The sequence below is a fragment of the Triticum aestivum genome, chromosome 4D, assembly GCF_018294505.1.
Source record: "Triticum aestivum cultivar Chinese Spring chromosome 4D, IWGSC CS RefSeq v2.1, whole genome shotgun sequence".
Lineage (NCBI taxonomy): Eukaryota > Viridiplantae > Streptophyta > Magnoliopsida > Poales > Poaceae > Triticum > Triticum aestivum.
The window spans coordinates 26000933-26019216 of NC_057805.1; the positions used below are offsets into that span (position 1 = coordinate 26000933).

General features: G+C 46.9%; 1 pseudogene; it reads left to right on the forward strand.

Moving 5' to 3' along the window:
• The first annotated feature begins 7428 nt into the window (after positions 1–7428).
• On the forward strand, positions 7429–8126 carry LOC123099487 (uncharacterized; annotated as a pseudogene).
• The last annotated feature ends 10158 nt before the right edge of the window (positions 8127–18284 follow it).

Consider the following 18284-nt stretch of genomic DNA (forward strand, 5'->3'; position numbering starts at 1 on the left):
CGAAGAAGGGCAAGACATCGGTGAAGAAGAACAAGGCGGCGGATGGCTCCGGCACCTCGAAGGCGAGGAGAAAGAAGCTTGCAGGGCGTGCGACGGGCACGGCGGCTACTGAAGCACCGGCGAGCTCACTCGTTGAGCCGGCGGCCGACGCGCACAACGTGTTCGACGATATGCCCCAAAGGTAGAAATTCTTTCCAACTTTTCTTTTCTTGTTATTTTTTGAATGCATTCATATAGATAGCTTATTTGCATTGTTCTATGTATTTTGTAGTGTCAACGATGATGCATACATGTCAACTATGGGTGTTGGCTTCAACAATTCGCATTGGTCTCAAACCAATGACATGCATTTCGAAGACCATGAGTTCGAGGTGGACGAGGATGGTGAGGGCATTGTCGACGCGCCGAAAGGAAGAGCAGGCAATTACACCAAGGCCAAAGACATCTTACTATGCAATACTTGGTTGCAAGTGTCGAGGGATCCATCCGTTGGAGGTGATCAAAGTAGAGATGCTTATTGGGGGCGGATGAAAAAGCACTTTGATGTTCGCAACATGAGTGGAATTGACCGCTCCGAGAGATCACTTCGGCCCCGGTGGTCGACAATCAATAAGGATTGTCAAAAGTGGGCGGCCGCACAAAAGGCGGTTGACAAGTTGAACCCAAGTGGCACCAATGAGGACGATAGAGTAAGTGGCATTTCATCCATGTTCATCATACTTGTTGTTGGTGTTTGAAGTGCTAACTTGCTTTGTTTTCATGTAGTACAACATTGCACAAAACTTGTTCAAAGGAGAGGAGAAGAGAACCGAGAAGGGGAAGATCAAGAAAGGAAGGATATTTACCTTGCCTCATTGCTATGAAGTGTTGAAGGATGATGAGAAATGAAAGAAGCGTGATGATTTGGATGATTTGGATTTGAGCAACAAACGCAAGCGAACAATTGAGTTGGATGATGATGATGAGGAGGAGGATGATGCATCAAGTGATGACAGCAAGAGAAGCCCCATACCGAACTCGGTTTCATACTCGAAGCCAAAACGACCGGATGGGTGCAAGAAAGACGCAAAAGAAAAGAAGAAGAGGAAATGAGATGATGAGCTCAAAAATGCTATGGAAGCTATTGTGAAGGCAAGAAAAGAAGCCAACGAGGTGAGAAAAATGGCAAGGAACCAAGATGCCGCGGCCGAGGAGAGGAGGTTGGCGGCCGAGGAGAGGAGGGTGGCGGCCGAGGAGAGGAAGGTGGCTTTGGAGGAGAGGAAGGTGGCTTCGGAGGTACCGTGGGCGGCTTAGGTGCCATGGGTGGCTTTGGAGCTACCATGGAGACCATGGGAGGCATGGGTGGCTTTGGAGCACCACCCGACGCTATGGCCGCCATGGGAGGCATGAGTTTTCCTTCTCTCATGGGAGGCATGGGTGCACCTCCGGCCGCCATGGGCGGAATGTCTTCCGGTGTGCCTCCTCACACACCTTCCCATGAAGATGCCGTTGAAGATCTTGCCAACACCGTCGGAGCTTCACGTGATGCGGTGCGCGACAATGATGATGAGGAGGAGGAAGAATCATCTTCGGAGGAGGAAGAATCATCTTTCGAAGACAAGGACGAAGACGAGGACGAGAACGAGGCTTGATGTGTCTTTCGTTTGTGTCATGAACTTGGTTGCATTTTGAACTTGGTTGGATGAACTTGTGGGCATGATTTTAAACTTGTGGGCATGAACTTTTATTCATCAACTTGTTTGTGTGAAATTTATATGTCATGTTCATTGCATTTTGAATGTTTGAAATCCATTTATGTCCAAAATGCAATATATGCAATGCCACGGTGAGTCGCGTGCGCTGCATTTTTTATGCGCTGCTGGAGCGGCGCGCGCTGCATTTTAGCGCGGCTGTTGGAGCCAGCGCTGCCGGTCGCGCAAATCCAGGCGAAGGGCACGCGCTAAAGTAATTTTTAGCGCACGGCGTGTTGGGCGGCAAGGACAGAGTAGACATCTATAGATAGATGCTCTCTCGATCGGTCTCTGCTCCAGCCACACGCTACACCAGTTTCCGAGAATATACCAGCTAGCCGTGCATTTTGGCAGGTACTGACTACTCGGTGCTCCGTTAGCTGTGATGACATGTAGTTGTACTATACTCATACTTTGTGGTAGCGTGCGGGTGCACATAGTCAAACATGGGCGTGCCCGACATGCGACCTCAGTTTACCAATCCAGGAATAAGTATATAGGGAGAACATGAACGTTCTCAGAGCTTAGCGAATGTCGGCCGTCGGATCGTTTTCTTGATGCGTTTAGGACTGTCGGATCTCGCTCGTGAAAGACCTTGGCCGTTGGATCGAAAAAAGTTACTGCTATAATGAATATTTACCGTCTTGTTCATGCCACCGCGCGTAAATAGCCAGCCCCGCCGGGGGCATTTTCATCATTTCACTCACAGCGATATAAACACTAGTAGAAAAAGGACCTAATATGAGACACATTAGTCCCGGTTTGATTTTGGCCCGGTACTAATAGTACCATTAGTGCCGGTTCAAACGGCTATGCATTAATGCCGGTTCGTGTTGAACCTTTAGTACCGGTTCGTGCCACGAACCGGTACTAAAGGGGTGATGGCAGGCTGGCGTCAGGCCGGGGCCCCACGACCACCTTTAGTACCGGTTCGTGGCACAAACCGGTACTAAAGGGCTAACCTTTAGTACTGGTTCGTGCCATGAACCGGGACTAAAGGGGTCTGACCTATAGTCCCGGTTGGAGACACAAACCGGGACTATGGGGCAATTTTCAAACTATACCCCTTATCGCCATTTCAGTTTTGAAAAAATCAAAAGAAATTGATAAAAGCTTCAAAAAATAAAATCCTTCGAGAGGTAGTTATATTACTACATCTACTAGTTAGGAGAATTTGAAAACTTCAATTTGGACATGTTTTGCAAAAAGTGTAGGAAAAAATGTAAAACGGCTATAACTTTTGCATACGATGTCAGAAAAAAAGTATAATATATCAAAAAATTCAGCATGAAAATCCGCATACGATTTTGACCGCCTACGGCCTGTTTGCAATTTTTTAGAATCCTCAAATTCCAAAAGGAAAAAAAGATATGCTCAAATTTCAGTTTTTTGGGTTAAATCTGGTCAAACTATGGTCAAACTACTTATTCAAGAAGTATTAATGTTACTACATAATTATTCAAGAATATTACTGTTACTAAATAATTATTTCAATTTTTTGAATTTTGGTCAAATCTGGTCAAACTGTGGTCAAACTATGGTCAAACTGTGGTCAAACTTATTCAAAAAATATTTGTGTTACTAAATAATTACTGTTTTTTAGAATAATAGTTTCAAACTCAAACGGTGAAACGTGTGACCTAATGCTCAAGCTAAACTGCTGAGGGTTAATAGGATTGTCAGCTTACATTTGTCAGGAAAACAACAAGTGCAGACTAAGCGTGCTCAGGCTGGGGGAGTGAGAGGATGGGTGACCGGCCGGAAAGTTAGACGATTTGAAATGAGTGATCCTCACTTGAGTAGTTAAGAGGGGTGATTAGGGACTAAATCATCAAATAATTCAGAAAACTGAAAATCGAAAAAAATTCTGTCATCTATTTTACATGAGGGCTAGAGGGTGGTCTTGGAGCAAGAGAACCAGGGTTTGCACCTACTGAGGAGGAGAAAGGGCCGACGACCCATACTAGAACTCCAAGCAATTTTTTTTCCAAAATTTTCAGATTTTTTTTAAAAAAACCTTTAGTACCGGTTGGTAACACCAACCGGTACTAAAGGTCCCCCATACCACAGCACGAGCTCACGCCACGTGGTGGGCCTTTAGTCTCCACTCTTTAGTGCCGGTTGCAGAACCGGCACTAAAGGCCCTTACGAACCGGTGATAAAGCTTCGTTTTCTACTAGTGAAAAGCCAGCCGCTCCTGTGGAGACGACCTAGCCGCTGCCTTCCTCCTCCCGCACTCGCCCCCTCCTCTCCCACTCGCCACCCCCTCTCCTCTTCCCCCCGCCTCGCCTCTCTCTCCCCCTCTAAACCCTAGGCCCGCGCCCGCCTCCCTTCCCCGCCGACGGCCGCCGCCGCCGCCGCTCGCCCGGGCACCCATCCTCGAGCTCAGGCCGCTCATCTAGAGAGAAGGAGATGGGGGTTGCGGGCGACGAGGCTGACGCGCCGTCGTCCCGTCTTCTGCGAGATCGACGAGAGCCAATCCCACGCCGCCGCCATCTCCTTCGCCCAGCTGGCCGCCGCCTCGACCTCCTCCTTCTCTTTCGTGGTGACCTCTCCTCCGCGGTGCTCGGCAGAGGCAGCACGAGCAGCCGCCGCACTACGCGAGAGAGCGTCCTCCTAGGCCGCATCTGAGAGGAACCAGGACTTTGTGGTGAGGTGAGCCACGGCGGTGGTGCCCACGCGCCTGTGCTGGCGCCCGCGGCTGCCCCGTCCTTGACCATCACCCACCCCCTCTGGCAGGGAGAGGCGTGGTGGCGTTAAAGAGAGCTCTGCCGCCGTGGTGTCCCTTCTTCCTCCGGTCCACCGCTGCACTCCGGACCGTCATCCTCGTGTTCGTCCTCTCTCTCTCTCTCTTTCTCTCTAATCCTCATCATAATTTTCTTACTGCTGATCCGGTTTCATGTATGCCCACAAGGTGTTTGACAAAAATCCAAGTACTCTGCACAGAAGATTAGCCATCACATGTAATACATTACATAGATTAAAGACATATATTTAGAAATGGTCTGGATTTGGCCCAAGGTTGTGTCCTTGCTATCTGGAAATGAAGTTTTGTTCTCATCCAAGTGCTATTGGAGACGAGCCGGTGGCAGGGTAGTATGATTAACCTTTCTGCATATGCATATTGTTGGTCTGCTTCTTTTGGGCTTACACTGACTGTATGTTTTGCCCGGTCAACTTAGAACAACTTTTTTGTGCCTCTCAGATTCCTACAGCAGAAATGATGCCCTTTCCAAGCATTAGTTGTTAGTCTTAATCAATTTGTATAATTTTGGCAGCAACCGCGGGTGGCCTCCTCCGTTGTTCCCTGTTCGATCGGGCGCTTGCAAAGTATTTTGAAGAACTCTTTCAATGGGGCATTGTATGATGTGCTATGTAAGTAAAGGATTTTGTTTGAGGCCTCCCCTTATATCTAGGGGAAATAAATCATTGTTATGCATTATTTTTAGTGGCCATGCCTATGCAAATCAACTTATTCTAGATGCTGGTGTCGTGATGGTGGTTCACCCCTTACATGTTGGATAATTCTATATTTTCTAGAGAGAGAGAGAGAGAGGATCACGATCTTGCTTGTGTCCTGTAATCAGATTTAAATGACACTCTATTTGTAGTAGATAGGCACATGGTTCATTGTTGTCTTGCTAGACGTGTGTGGCAGATGCCAGTGTGTTTATCTGTACATATAGCGGTCTCTTCGATTTTTTCTTCCTCTAGGAGATGATGCTAAAAATGATCACATTTATGAAGTTATGCTCTGCTTTGGCTCATGTTTTTATCTTAATCCAAGTAATTGGTTCTCTCTTTTGTCGACGAGGTCCATCATGGTGGCGCTCTAGACGAGGCGTGCTGAACCTGGACCGGCCTCTTCTCGGCAAGCACGGATCGCAGGGTCGTCTTCCTCTCTGGCCTCTTCCACACCATCATGGATGACGCATACTAGGTGAAATGTTGTCTTCTCCAAAATATTCTTTGTGATAATTAATTTTATAGTAAGTGCTATTGCCTGAATGCTTTTAGTTTCCACCCTCAGAGAGACATTTTATCTTGAGAATATTCTGTGTCATTGAAAGATTGTATTGTCACTGCAACTTTAAATAAATTCACTTTGAACTACATAACCTTTTCCTCTTTATTTCAAACAGCGTGATCATGTTTTCAAAACACCATTTTGTATGCCCTTGTGTAGGTTGATCTTCTGATTTCATTTTGCTCAGATATGGGCTTGGGCTCGGTCATTTTAGTTGGTCAAGATGATGGCGGCTTGCTGGCCCTGAGGACTGCAGAAAAGTTACGCGCTTCTGGAGATTCTAGGAAGGTACAATATTGTGATATTGCCGCACCTGGCAATCATTGACATCGTGTGGTTGTTTTGTGCTTCGTGGTGATACTAAAATCTTTAGGATGCCCTCACTGGTCAACATGGTTAACTTCAGATGCATGTTATAGAAAGTTGGATTTATTTTACATTTCACTTTAAACTTTCTACATTCATTTTCTATATCAGCTACAAGATATGTCACCATGCTAAAAATTCCTCCCTGCAGCTTCCGACCGTCATTACAACTGTCAGAAGGAAGGCTTCTATCATCTACTTGGAACCAAGTATTTCAATCATGTGGCCTTCAGCTTTGCTTACACTCGTGTAACATATGAATTCAACCTTGATCATACTGCTCCTTATAAACCAGTGGATCATCTTTTTGCTATGCCCTCCGGTTAAATGTTGTCATTGTACTGTGCTCTCCTTATCAAATGTCAGTTTTGTTCCTTGCTTCCATCTACCCATCATTTTCACACATAATGCATGGCAAACCATGCCCTCCTATCCCCTTTTTTGAATGAATGTTGTGATCATGCAAAATATGTATCCTCTCTACATTCTCTTCTCCGTTATGATCATACAAAAGAGCTATCCTGTCTGCCAATGGTAGATATGTTGGTTTCTATGTATAAATTTAGCTGTCTCTTCATTCACCATCTGATTTAAAATTATGTATTCACAGAGATACTTAATACGGAAATCAATAGTTTTTTTTTCAAACGATTAACATTTTTTGTTGCCCGCCGTCTGGCGGGCAACGCGCGGCAAGCCGCGCCCCCTATCTAGTTAACTATGCGTGCATGAAAGCAGTGACGAACCAAACTAACTCTGCATGCATGCATTGTGAACGTGGACAAACCTGTGCATATGCAACAAACACGTACTCCTAAGTTACTATACATATCCCCGACCACTAGCTTATTGTATATACTTTGCAAGCTAGAGATGCAGCACTTTTACAGCTCAGCGAATCCTTGATACTCCTATACTACTGTAGACTGTAGTGGTAGTGTATCTTCTTGGAGAGTATACAAAACCATTCGCCGACAGGTGCTACATGCATGTTTGTCATGCCAGACACGGCCGGACAGAGGGGACACGCGTAGTTTCCAGGCAGCCTGTCTCCGATCCGTCTCAACTTCAAACTTTGCCGCTCTATGCTCAAGATGGCACTACTATGCTGATGTGTTTCTTCACCCGCACGATAATTATAATTAGCAAGGCTTCGTCACATGCCCGGTGAAAACTGTACGTAGCTAGGGCGCCTTCCTTGCCATTGCCCGGTCATTTCGGTCTATCTTCTCCACGTACGTCCGAACACCCTCTATAAGTAGATCCTCTTTGCCTGTGCATCTCATTGCAAGCATTGCAGCAAGAGTTCAATTCCGGTTCTTGTCACTCCCGTGTTAAAAGAGTCAGTACTCAGTACTAGTGTCTTGGAAAGGTTAGGTTGTACTCCTCCACGTACGTACGTAGTGCCTTCGCCGAAACCCGACGAAAATGGCACGGTGCTCGCATGCTGGTCTCACGCTGCTTCTTCTTGCGTGTTGTGCCCTTGTCCAGAGCTCCTACGGGTCGAGACCGTCTCCCCGGGAGCCGCAGATGGCCGGGGTCCTGTCTCCGTCTATGGTTCACGGCGCTGTTGAAGCGGATCCCCAAGGCCATGACGACGGGGCGACCAAAGTCCGGCCCTCGACGGAGGAGGGCCGGACCGGTCACCGTGGAGCAAACGCTGATGATGGTGCTGCGGTTGCAACTTCGGTGATTGGCGTTGTGTCGTCGGAGCAGCGGAAGGGTTCAGGGGCGCCGGTTCTGCAGTAGGCGCTGGGAAGGGTGCTGGGCTCGAAGCTGGCGCGGCGGTTCCTGGGAGAGGAGGCGGAGGACTCGGCGGCCGGGCCGTCGTGCCACTCCAACAACGCGCACATCACCTGTGCCCCGCCGGCGCAGCACTGACCGGGCCGGGTGCTTCTTGCATTAATTAGTCCGGGAGCTAGCTAGTCCCAACTGATTCGTTCATTCCTTAATGCTTCCCTGTAAATTAACACTAGCTCTTTCGAACTTGTTCTTCCAAAAATGTGAACCTTTCGTTATCGATAATATATGATAGTAGTACGTGCTTCATTCGTAAATCGCCGGTCAAGACTTGATCCCATTTGAGCCTCAAGTATTTATAACCTGCAAAGGTGGTCGATCCTCATGCAGATGCATGGAGAACGTATACTGCTGTCTTTTTAGAAGCAGTCACTTTCCATGATTGCGTGTGAAGAGAAAGTCTGCAGATTATTGCGGGGGTGATGCAATCTCAGCACAACTTCCACTCCAGCTGAGTCCAAAGTCCAGTCGCACGAATGCGCGCACACGTACGTGTGAGTAGGGTAGGTGAAGGGAGACATGATGCCAGGCAAAGTCCAAACCTACGTACGGAGCAATTCCGAAAGAACTAACGGCCGACAAAGCCACAAGTTTGACGACGTGGTGCCGGTGAAAGTAATTAAACATGCGCAGTTTCTGTGGACGATTGACTGACTTTCTGTCTGTCTTGATCTTGTCATTTATTTCCAGTGCCTCAGTGCATGATGTGAACAGGGCGAAATGGTTCCTTCCTTTCGTAAGTTTCATGCTACGATTCCGAGTCCATCACACGTGGATGATTGCTTTTTAATACAGTATAATCGCTGATGCTCTTGTATAGTCACCTCTATAAACGCGCACACATACACCTATTTCTATGAGCATATCCGAGCCGACACAAAATTGACGAAATCACCAGAGACGTCTCGTATCGACGAGAACGTCTACTCCCACTAAACGGATATTGCCGGAAAGTCTAAAACAAATTCAGAACAATGTAAGCATCAATGCTAAGCCTAAGACTCAAACCATGGGTTTGGGTTCATCACAAGAAACTAACCATGCATAGCACAGAGCCTCACCGGAACCAATGTTCATGCATGACTAGTCGGCTGTGGTGGGCGTATCCGCGTATGTATCTGGAATTCTAGATATCTTATTTCTGCAACACTTTTAGCTCCTTTAAATTTCACGATGGCGGTCTCCGTTGGGAAAATGGGTGTCCTTTGTCTCCTCATCGTTGCATTGTGGTTTCACTCTGTAAATCTCAATACTAAGTCTAGCACTCAAACCATGGGTTTGTGTTCACCACGAGAAACTAACCATCCGGCGTGGCCGGCTGGCCGCCCTATTTCAAAAAATAGCTCATTTTTTTACATTCAAACATATAGTCGAGAACCAAATAAATAACATAGTTTCAACCGAATAAAATAGCATAGTTTTACAAGCCGAATAAAAGTAAAAATGTCTCACATAGTTTTGCAAGCCGAATAAAGAAGATACATTTATTGGTTGCCAACATGAGCCCACATATACTCAACAAAATCATTTTGCAGTTGCATATGAGTTTCCCAATCACGCATGCCATGATGAAATTGGGTGAACTATTCAAACGTTGCCGCTCCTCCATGCTCAGGCACAACATTCTCACCTTGAAACTGAAACCCTTGATCATACAGACGTTCCGGGCGCTCATCTTCTACGATCATATTGTGCATGATCACACAAGCAGTCATCGCCTCCCATAGTTTCTGCGTGCTCCAAGTATTAGCAAGATACCGAACGATGCCCCATCGAGATTGCAAAACACCAAAGACACGCTCGACGTCCTTCCTAGCACTCTCTTGTTCTTGGGCAAATCTTTTTCTCTTCTCTCCGATAGGATTGGGGATTGTCTTCACAATAGTGGTCCACTGAGGATATATACCGTCACCCAGGTAGTATCCTTTGTCGTAGTTATGGCCGTTGATAGTAAAGTTCACCGGTGGATTGTTGCCTTCGGCAAGCCTAGCAAACACCGGCGAGCGCTGAAGCACGTTGATATCATTGTGCGATCCGGCCATGCCAAAGAAAGAGTGCCAGATCCAGAGATCTTGAGACGCCACGGCCTCTAGTATGACGGTGCAAGCCCTGACATGACCTTTATACTGCCCTTGCCAAGCAGAAGGGCAGTTCTTCCACTCCCAGTGCATGCAGCCTATGCTGCCAAGCATCCCTAGGAAGCCCCTGCTAGCATTCATCGCCAACAAATGGGCTGTATCTTCAGGAGTCGGCTCTCTCAAGTACTCAGGGCCAAACACAACAATAACAGCCTTGCAGAACTTATACAGGGAGTCTAGGCATGTAGACTCGCTCATACGGACGTACTCGTCAATGAGATCACCGGGCACTCCGTATGCAAGCATTCGGATGGCGGCAGTGCATTTCTGATAAGAGGAGAAACCAATTTTTCCAACGGCATCCTCTTTGCACTCGCAATAGTCATCATAGCCGACCACCCCCTCTCTAATACGCCTGAAAAGATGCCTACTCATACGGAAACGGCGGCGGAATTTGTGATGTTTGAACAACGGATTTGTTGTGTCAAAGTAGTCCTTCCAAAGAAGGAAATGTCCGCTCTCTCGGTTGCGATTCAACGCCGGAAGGTGGCCCGGAATGGAGCCACGGAACGCCGGGCACTGGCTATTGAGGTGGTGACGGACCAACACGAAAGCCAATATCTCCTCCTCGTCATCGGACGACAAATCGTTGGAGTCGCAAAGAAAATTGTGAAAAAAGAACTCGTCGGCGGAGTCCATTTTGTACCTTGGCAAACTGTCGAACAACTTGCGGGCGTCGATGAAGGAGACGGCCGGCGAAGGGAGTTGCGGCGCGTACGGACCACTAGCTGCCCTGCCGGTGTCCGACGAGCGTGCCGGTGAGGATCTGGTCGGGGCGGCGAGGCGGCTTCTTGGTCGCGGTCGCGGCTGTGTCAGGGGAGCGGGGGTGGGAAGCTGTCAGTTCCCCGGCGGCAAGACGGCGGTGGCGGGCGACGTGGGAGGTGGCGGCGTTGCAGAGGGGATGTTGCGGCATCGGCAGCTGGCAGAGTCACCGGAAAAAATGGGCGGCGGCTTTTGCGACGAAGGAGGCGGGCGAGGGGAAGCTGTTGGATGGGGAGAGCTAGGTCAATGTGCCACCGACCAGCGGGCCAGGGGGACAAGGCGAGCGCGCGCGTGTCCGTCTCGTGTCTGCGCCGACGCAAATCCGGCTAAAAAACGGGCCGGGAATGCGTCACCCGCGGACGAATAGTGGACGCGCGTCCGTTTGGATCGGCGCGTTGGGCCGACTTTGGTGTCCGCGTCGACCCAAACGGACGCTCGCGGATGAAATGGGTCGCTGCGTTGAAGTTGCTCTAACTGTGCATGGAAGGGGTGATGAAACAACTCTGCATGCATCCATGCAGTGTGAACCCGGATAAACTTGTGTGCTCCTATGCAACTCTCCCCGACCACCAGCCCATTGTAGCATATACTCTACTTTGCAAGCCAGAGATGCAGCACTTTTACAGCTCAGCGAATCCTTGATACTCCTATACTACTGTAGACTGTTGTGGTAGTATATTCCTCGCACAAATGGTCCACGTGTTAAACCACGAGCCGACCGGCACTGCATGCATGTTTGTCATGGCATACACGGCCGGAGGAGACACGCGTAGTTTCTGCGTTTCAACTTCAAACTTTGCTGCTCTAGGCTCAAGAATGAAGATGATGATACGTACTATTTAGATGTGTAGTGTATTCTTCACCAGCACACTAACTAGCAAGGCCTCGTCACATGCTCGGTGAAAACTGTACTACGTGGGGCGCCTTCCTCGCCATCGCCTAGTCATTTCGGTCTACCTTCTCCACCTAAACGTACGTCCGAACACCCTCTATAAGTAGGTCATGTTTGCCTGTGCATCTCTGCATTGCTAGCATTGCAGTAACAGTTCTATTCCTAGTCTTGTCACCGGTGTGGTAAAAGAGCCAGTACTCAGTCTAGCAGAAAGAAAGCTCGCCTAGCTACGTAACTAGTGCCTCGCAGAAACCCTGACCAAAATGACACCGTGCTCGCGCGCCTGGCTCACGTTGCTTCTTCTCGCTTGTTCCCTTGTGCAGAGCTCCTATCACTAGTAGAAAACAGGGCATAGGTCACAGGGCAGTTTTCACATTAGCCCCGGTTCAGTCACGAACCGGGACCCATGAGGGCATTCGTCCCGGTTCATGAGCCCAGGGGACCGGCCGGGGCCTCGTGGGCATTGGTCCCGGTTCGTATGGAACCATTTGTCCCGGTTCGAGCCACGAACCGGGACTAATGGTCCTCGCTCCTGGTCCACAACTATTTGTCCCGGTTCTTGGCATGAACCGGGACAGAAGGCCCGGATTTAGTACCGGTTCATGCCACGAACCGGGACCAATGAGGTGCCTATATATACCCCTGGCCCGCGAGTAGAGCACTCCAGTGCTCTGTTTTTCTCTGGCCGGCGAGGGGAGGGCTTTGTGGTGCTCTAGCTCACCTCCTATGCACATGAGGTGTTCGATGAAATACCCGAGCCACACTAGTTAAGCTTTGTCCTCTCGAAGCTCGACCTCAAAGCTCCATTTTCCTCAAGATTTGTCCAGGTTTAGCGGTCCGTCACATGCCATTCCCGTCTTCACCGCCGTCGATCGCCCGCGCCGATCTCGTCGCCGGCACCACCGTGGTGAGCCTCTTGTTCTTATCTTCTTTTTGAAAAAAAAAATCTTACTTTAGATAGATACTTGTCTAATTTTCTTACTATTTTATTCCTTCTTATTACATAGTGCGATGGTTTTGGTATCCGCCCCCGTCGGCCCTCGTCATGTCTATGATTCGGATGTGGTGTATATTATCTTTTTATAACTATTTGATTCATTTATTGTTTATGACAAATATACCGACCAGCGTGACATAGATTTTATTTATCTAGGAGGTGGTTGAACCGGAAATTCTAACCGACCCTATTGTCGAGAGATTAAATTTAGTTGAAGAAGAAAACAATTACTTGAAGGAAAAAATAAAAAAAATTGAGGAGGAGAAGATGATACTGGAGTTGCATGTTGCGGATGTCGTCGATGATCACAAGATCAAGATGGATGTAATGCGCTTGAAGATTAGAAAGATTAGAAAATATGCCATTCATACCGAGGCTTGGTATCATTATGCCGTTGGATCAATTGTTACCTTGGTTGCGATTATGATCGCATTTGTTTTCGCATTGAAATGTTTTACATAGTTTCAATGTATGGTTTAATTAATTAAATGCTCTGGAGAGCTATATATATGTTGTTAGATGAGAACTATGTATGTACTTTGGTTTTAATGTGATGATGAACTTCTATTAATTTGGTCACTTAATTATCTATTCATGATGTTCTGTAATGGTTTTTGACACACTTAATTATATATAATGCACGCAGATGAACCGGCAATGGATGTACGGTGACAGACACACCTCCGAGTACATTAAGGGCGTGCATGATTTTCTCGAAGTGGCTGAGGCAAACAAGCAGAATGGTTTTATGTGTTGTCCATGCCCTATATGTGGGAATACGAAGTCTTACTCTGACCGGAAAATCCTTCACACCCACCTGCTTTACAAGGGTTTCATGCCACACTATAATGTTTGGACGAGGCACGGAGAAATAGGGGTTATGATGGAAGACGGCGAAGAAGAAGAGGACGATGACAACTATGTGCCCCCTGAATACGGTGATGCTGCAACGGGGGAAGCCGCTGAAGATCAAGAGGAACCAGACGATGTGCCCAATGATGCTGGAAGGAGGGAAGCTGCTGAAGATCAAGAGGAACCAGTGCCCGATGATGATGATCTCCGCCGGGTCATTGTCGATGCAAGGACGCAATGCGAAAGTCAAAAGGAGAAGCTGAAGTTCGATCGCATGTTAGAGGATCACAAAAAAGGGTTGTACCCCAATTGCGAAGATGGCAACACAAAGCTCGGTACCGTATTGGAATTGCTACAGTGGAAGGCAGAGAATGATGTGCCTGACAAAGGATTTGAGAAGCTATTGCAAATGTTGAAGAAGAAGCTTCCAAAGGATAACGAATTGCCCGACAGTACATACGCAACAAAGAAGGTCGTATGCCCTCTAGGGTTGGAGGTGCAGAAGATACATGCATGCCCTAATGACTGCATCCTCTACCGCGGTGCGTACAAGGATCTGAATGCATGCCCGGTATGCGGTGCATTCGGTATAAGATCAGACGAGATGACCCTGGTGATGTTGACGGCGAGCCCCCCAGGAAGAGGGTTCCTGCGAAGGTGATGTGGTATGCTCCTATAATACCACGGTTGAAACGTCTGTTCAGAAACGAAGAGCATGCCAAGTTGATGCGATGGCACAGTGAGGACCGTAAGAAAGACGGGAAGTTGAGAGCACCCGCTGACGGGTCACAGTGGAGAAAAATCGAGAGAAAGTACTGGGCTGAGTTTGCAGCTGACCCAAGGAACGTATGGTTTGGTTTAAGCGCGGATGGCATTAATCCTTTCGGGATGCAGAGCAGCAATCACAGCACCTGGCCCGTGACTCTATGTATGTATAACCTTCCTCCTTGGATGTGCATGAAGCGGAAGTTCATTATGATGCCAGTTCTCATCCAAGGCCCTAAGCAACCCGGCAACGACATTGATGTGTACCTAAGGCCATTAGTTGAAGAACTTTTACAGCTGTGGAATGGAAACGGTGTACGTACGTGGGATGAGCACAAACAAGAGGAATTTAACCTGCACGCGTTGCTGTTTGTAACCATCAACGATTGGCCCGCTCTCAGTAACCTTTCAGGACAGAAAAACAAGGGATACCACGCATGCACGTACTGTTTAGATGACACTGAAAGTATATACCTGGACAAATGCAGGAAGAATGTGTACCTGGGCCATCGTCGATTTCTTCCGACCAACCATCAATGTCGAAAAAAAGGCAAGTAGGCGAGGCAGATCACCGGAAGAAGCCCGCCATGCATACCGGTGATCACGTACTTGCTATGGTCAATGATTTACACGTAATCTTTGGAAAGGGTCCCGGCGGACTAGCTGTTCCGAATGACGCAGAGGGACACACACCCATGTGGAAGAAGAAATCTATATTTTGGGACCTACCCTACTGGAAAGAGCTAGAGGTCCGCTCTTCAATCGACGTGATGCACGTGACGAAAAACCTTTGCGTGAACCTGCTTGGCTTCTTGGGCGTGTATGGGAAGACAAAAGATACACCTGAGGCACGGGAGGACCTGCAACGTTTGCACGAAAAAGACGGCATGCCTCCAAAGCAGTATGAAGGTCCTGCCAGCTACGCTCTTACGAAAGAAGAGAAAGAAATCTTCTTTGAATGCCTGCTCAGTATGAAGGTCCCGACTGGCTTCTCGTCGAATATAAAGGGAATAATAAATATGCCAGAGAAAAAGTTTCAGAACCTAAAGTCTCATGACTGCCACGTGATTATGACGCAACTGCTTCCGGTTGCATTGAGGGGGCTTCTACCGGAAAACGTCCGATTAGCCATTGTGAAGCTATGTGCATTCCTCAATGCAATCTCTCAGAAGGTGATCGATCCAGAAATCATACCAAGGCTAAGGAGTGATGTGGCGCAATGTCTTGTCAGTTTCGAGCTGGTGTTCCCATCATCCTTCTTCAATATCATGACGCACGTCCTAGTTCATCTAGTCGACGAGATTGTCATTCTGGGGCCCGTATTTCTACACAATATGTTCCCCTTTGAGAGGTTCATGGGAGTCCTAAAGAAATATGTCCGTAACCGTGCTAGGCCAGAAGGAAGCATCTCCATGGGCCATCAAACAGAGGATGTCATTGGGTTTTGTGTTGACTTCAATCCTGGCCTTAAGAAGATAGGTCTCCCTAAATCGCGGTATGAGGGGAGACTGACTGGAAAAGGCACGCTTGGAGGGGACTCAATAATATGCAGGGACGGATATTCTTGGTCTCAGGCACACTACACATTTCTACAGAACTCTACCTTGGTGACCCCGTATGTCGATGAACACAAGAACAGTCTGCGCTCCAAACACCCGGAGCAGTGTGACGACTGGATTACATGTGAACACATCAGGACTTTCAGCAGTTGGTTGGAAACACGTCTCAGAGGTGACACCACTGTTTGTGATGAGTTGTACTCGTTGTCCAGGGGACCATCTTCGACTGTATTGACTTACAAAGGATACGAGATAAATGGGAATACATTTTACACGATCGCCCAAGATCAAAAGAGCACCAACCAAAACAGCGGTGTCCGCTTTGATGCAGCAACCGAGAGGGGAAAGGACACATATTATGGTTACATAATGGACATATGGGAACTTGACTACGGACATGGTTTTAAGGTCCCTTTGTTTAAGTGCAAATGGGTCAATCTGTCAGGAGGCGGGGTACAGGTAGACCCATAGTACGGAATGACAACAGTAGATCTGAACAATCTTGGGTACACTGACGAACCGTTTGTCCTAGCCAATGATGTGGCACAGGTTATCTATGTGAAGGACATGTCTACCAGACCGAGAAAAAGAAAAGATAAGGAAGTGAATACATCATACGATGAGCCAAAGCGGCACATAGTTCTTTCAGGAAAAAGGGACATTGTGGGAGTGGAGGGCAAGACAGACATGTCTGAAGATTATGAAAAGTTTCATGAAATTCCTCCCTTCAAAGTCAAGGCTGACCCAAGCATCCTGATAAACGATGAAGATTATCCATGGTTACGGCGCAATAAGCAAATGACACAAGCGAAGAAAATGTGAAGACTTTCTCCCGCAACTATTATGATGATACCATGCCAACTTTGTAACAGACGAGTATGATACCATTATCCGTCTTGTACACGAAGTGCATCTAGTTTTTGCCGTAACCCTCTCAACTTTCTTGCACATGCTATGTGGATGAAATGATGATACCATGCCAACGTTCAACCTTTTCAGAGTTTATTTGAAATGCTTTACAATTTTAGGGTCTTATAGCTCAAAATAATTAGTAAATGCATGAAAAATAACAAATGAAGTCAGAAAGGGTTGAAAATTGATGAGATGTGGCTTTGAATGGTGCATTTTGAACACACAAAAAGTCAGGAGTTCAAATAAGTTTTAAAAAATGAAATCCCTTTGTAACAGACGAGTTTCCGTATGAAATCCTGATACTTCGAAAGAGATTGTCCGTTTTGTACACGAAGTGCATCCAGTTTTTGCCGTAACCCTCTCAACTTTTTGCACATGCTATGTGGATGAAATGATGATACCATGCCAACTTTCAACCTTTTCAGAGTTCATTTGAAATGCTTTTCAATTTTAGGGTCTTATAGCTCAAAATAATCAGTAAATGCATGAAAAATGGTGCATGAAAAATAACAAATAAAATAAATAAGTAATTAGAAACAAAATAATATAAACTTTAATAAAATATATAAGTATAAACAAAATAAAATAAACTTTAATAACAAAAATAAAATTTATGAAACTAAAATTATCAAAGTATTTTCTGTTCAAAACATTATAAGCAACCTCTAGTATTATTGAAACTAAAATTATATAAAATTGATGCAACTAAAATTATCGAAGTATTTTCTGTTCAAAATCATTGAAAGCAAAAATAATTTTCATAAAGAACTTTTTTTGTTAGAAACTTTAATAGCAAAAAGAATTATCGTAAAGTAAAATAAATAAGTAATTAGAAACAAAATAAAATAAAATAAATAAGTTTTTTTGTTGTAAGTAGAAACAAAACAAAATAAATAAAGCAAAAAATAAAACGAAAAAACAGGCAAAAAATAAAAATTATGCCACCTACTGGGCAACCTCGGCCTGAATACGACTAGAAACCCATCCATGGGCCAGGATTCAGGCCCGCAGAAGGCCTAGTAGGCCCACAGACATATACAGAGAGGTTAGGCCCGTAAGCCCGCTTTAGAGAGGAACTCGACAGCTCAGGCGCACCGCACCTTATAAACAGGTGCGGCTCTCTCTCAGCTAGCGAGGTGGGACTAAACTCCCACCACCACGCCGCTGTGCAAGGCCATTGGTCCCGGTTGGTGGCACGAAACGGGACCAATGCCACCCTTTGGTCCCGGTTCGTGCCACCAACCGGGACCAATGCCCCCCTTTAGTCCCATTGGTGCCACCAACCGGGACCAAAGGCTGCCGCTTCCTGCCCTTTGGGCTGCTGAAAAGAGGGCTTTGGTCCAGGTTGGTGGCACCAACCGGAACTAATGCCCACCTTTAGTCCCGGTTGGTGCCACGAACCAGGACTAAAGGCTTTGCTATATAAGTTCACATTTAGGAAATTTTCACTCTCACCTAGCAGTTGCCGCCCCGACGACGCCGCC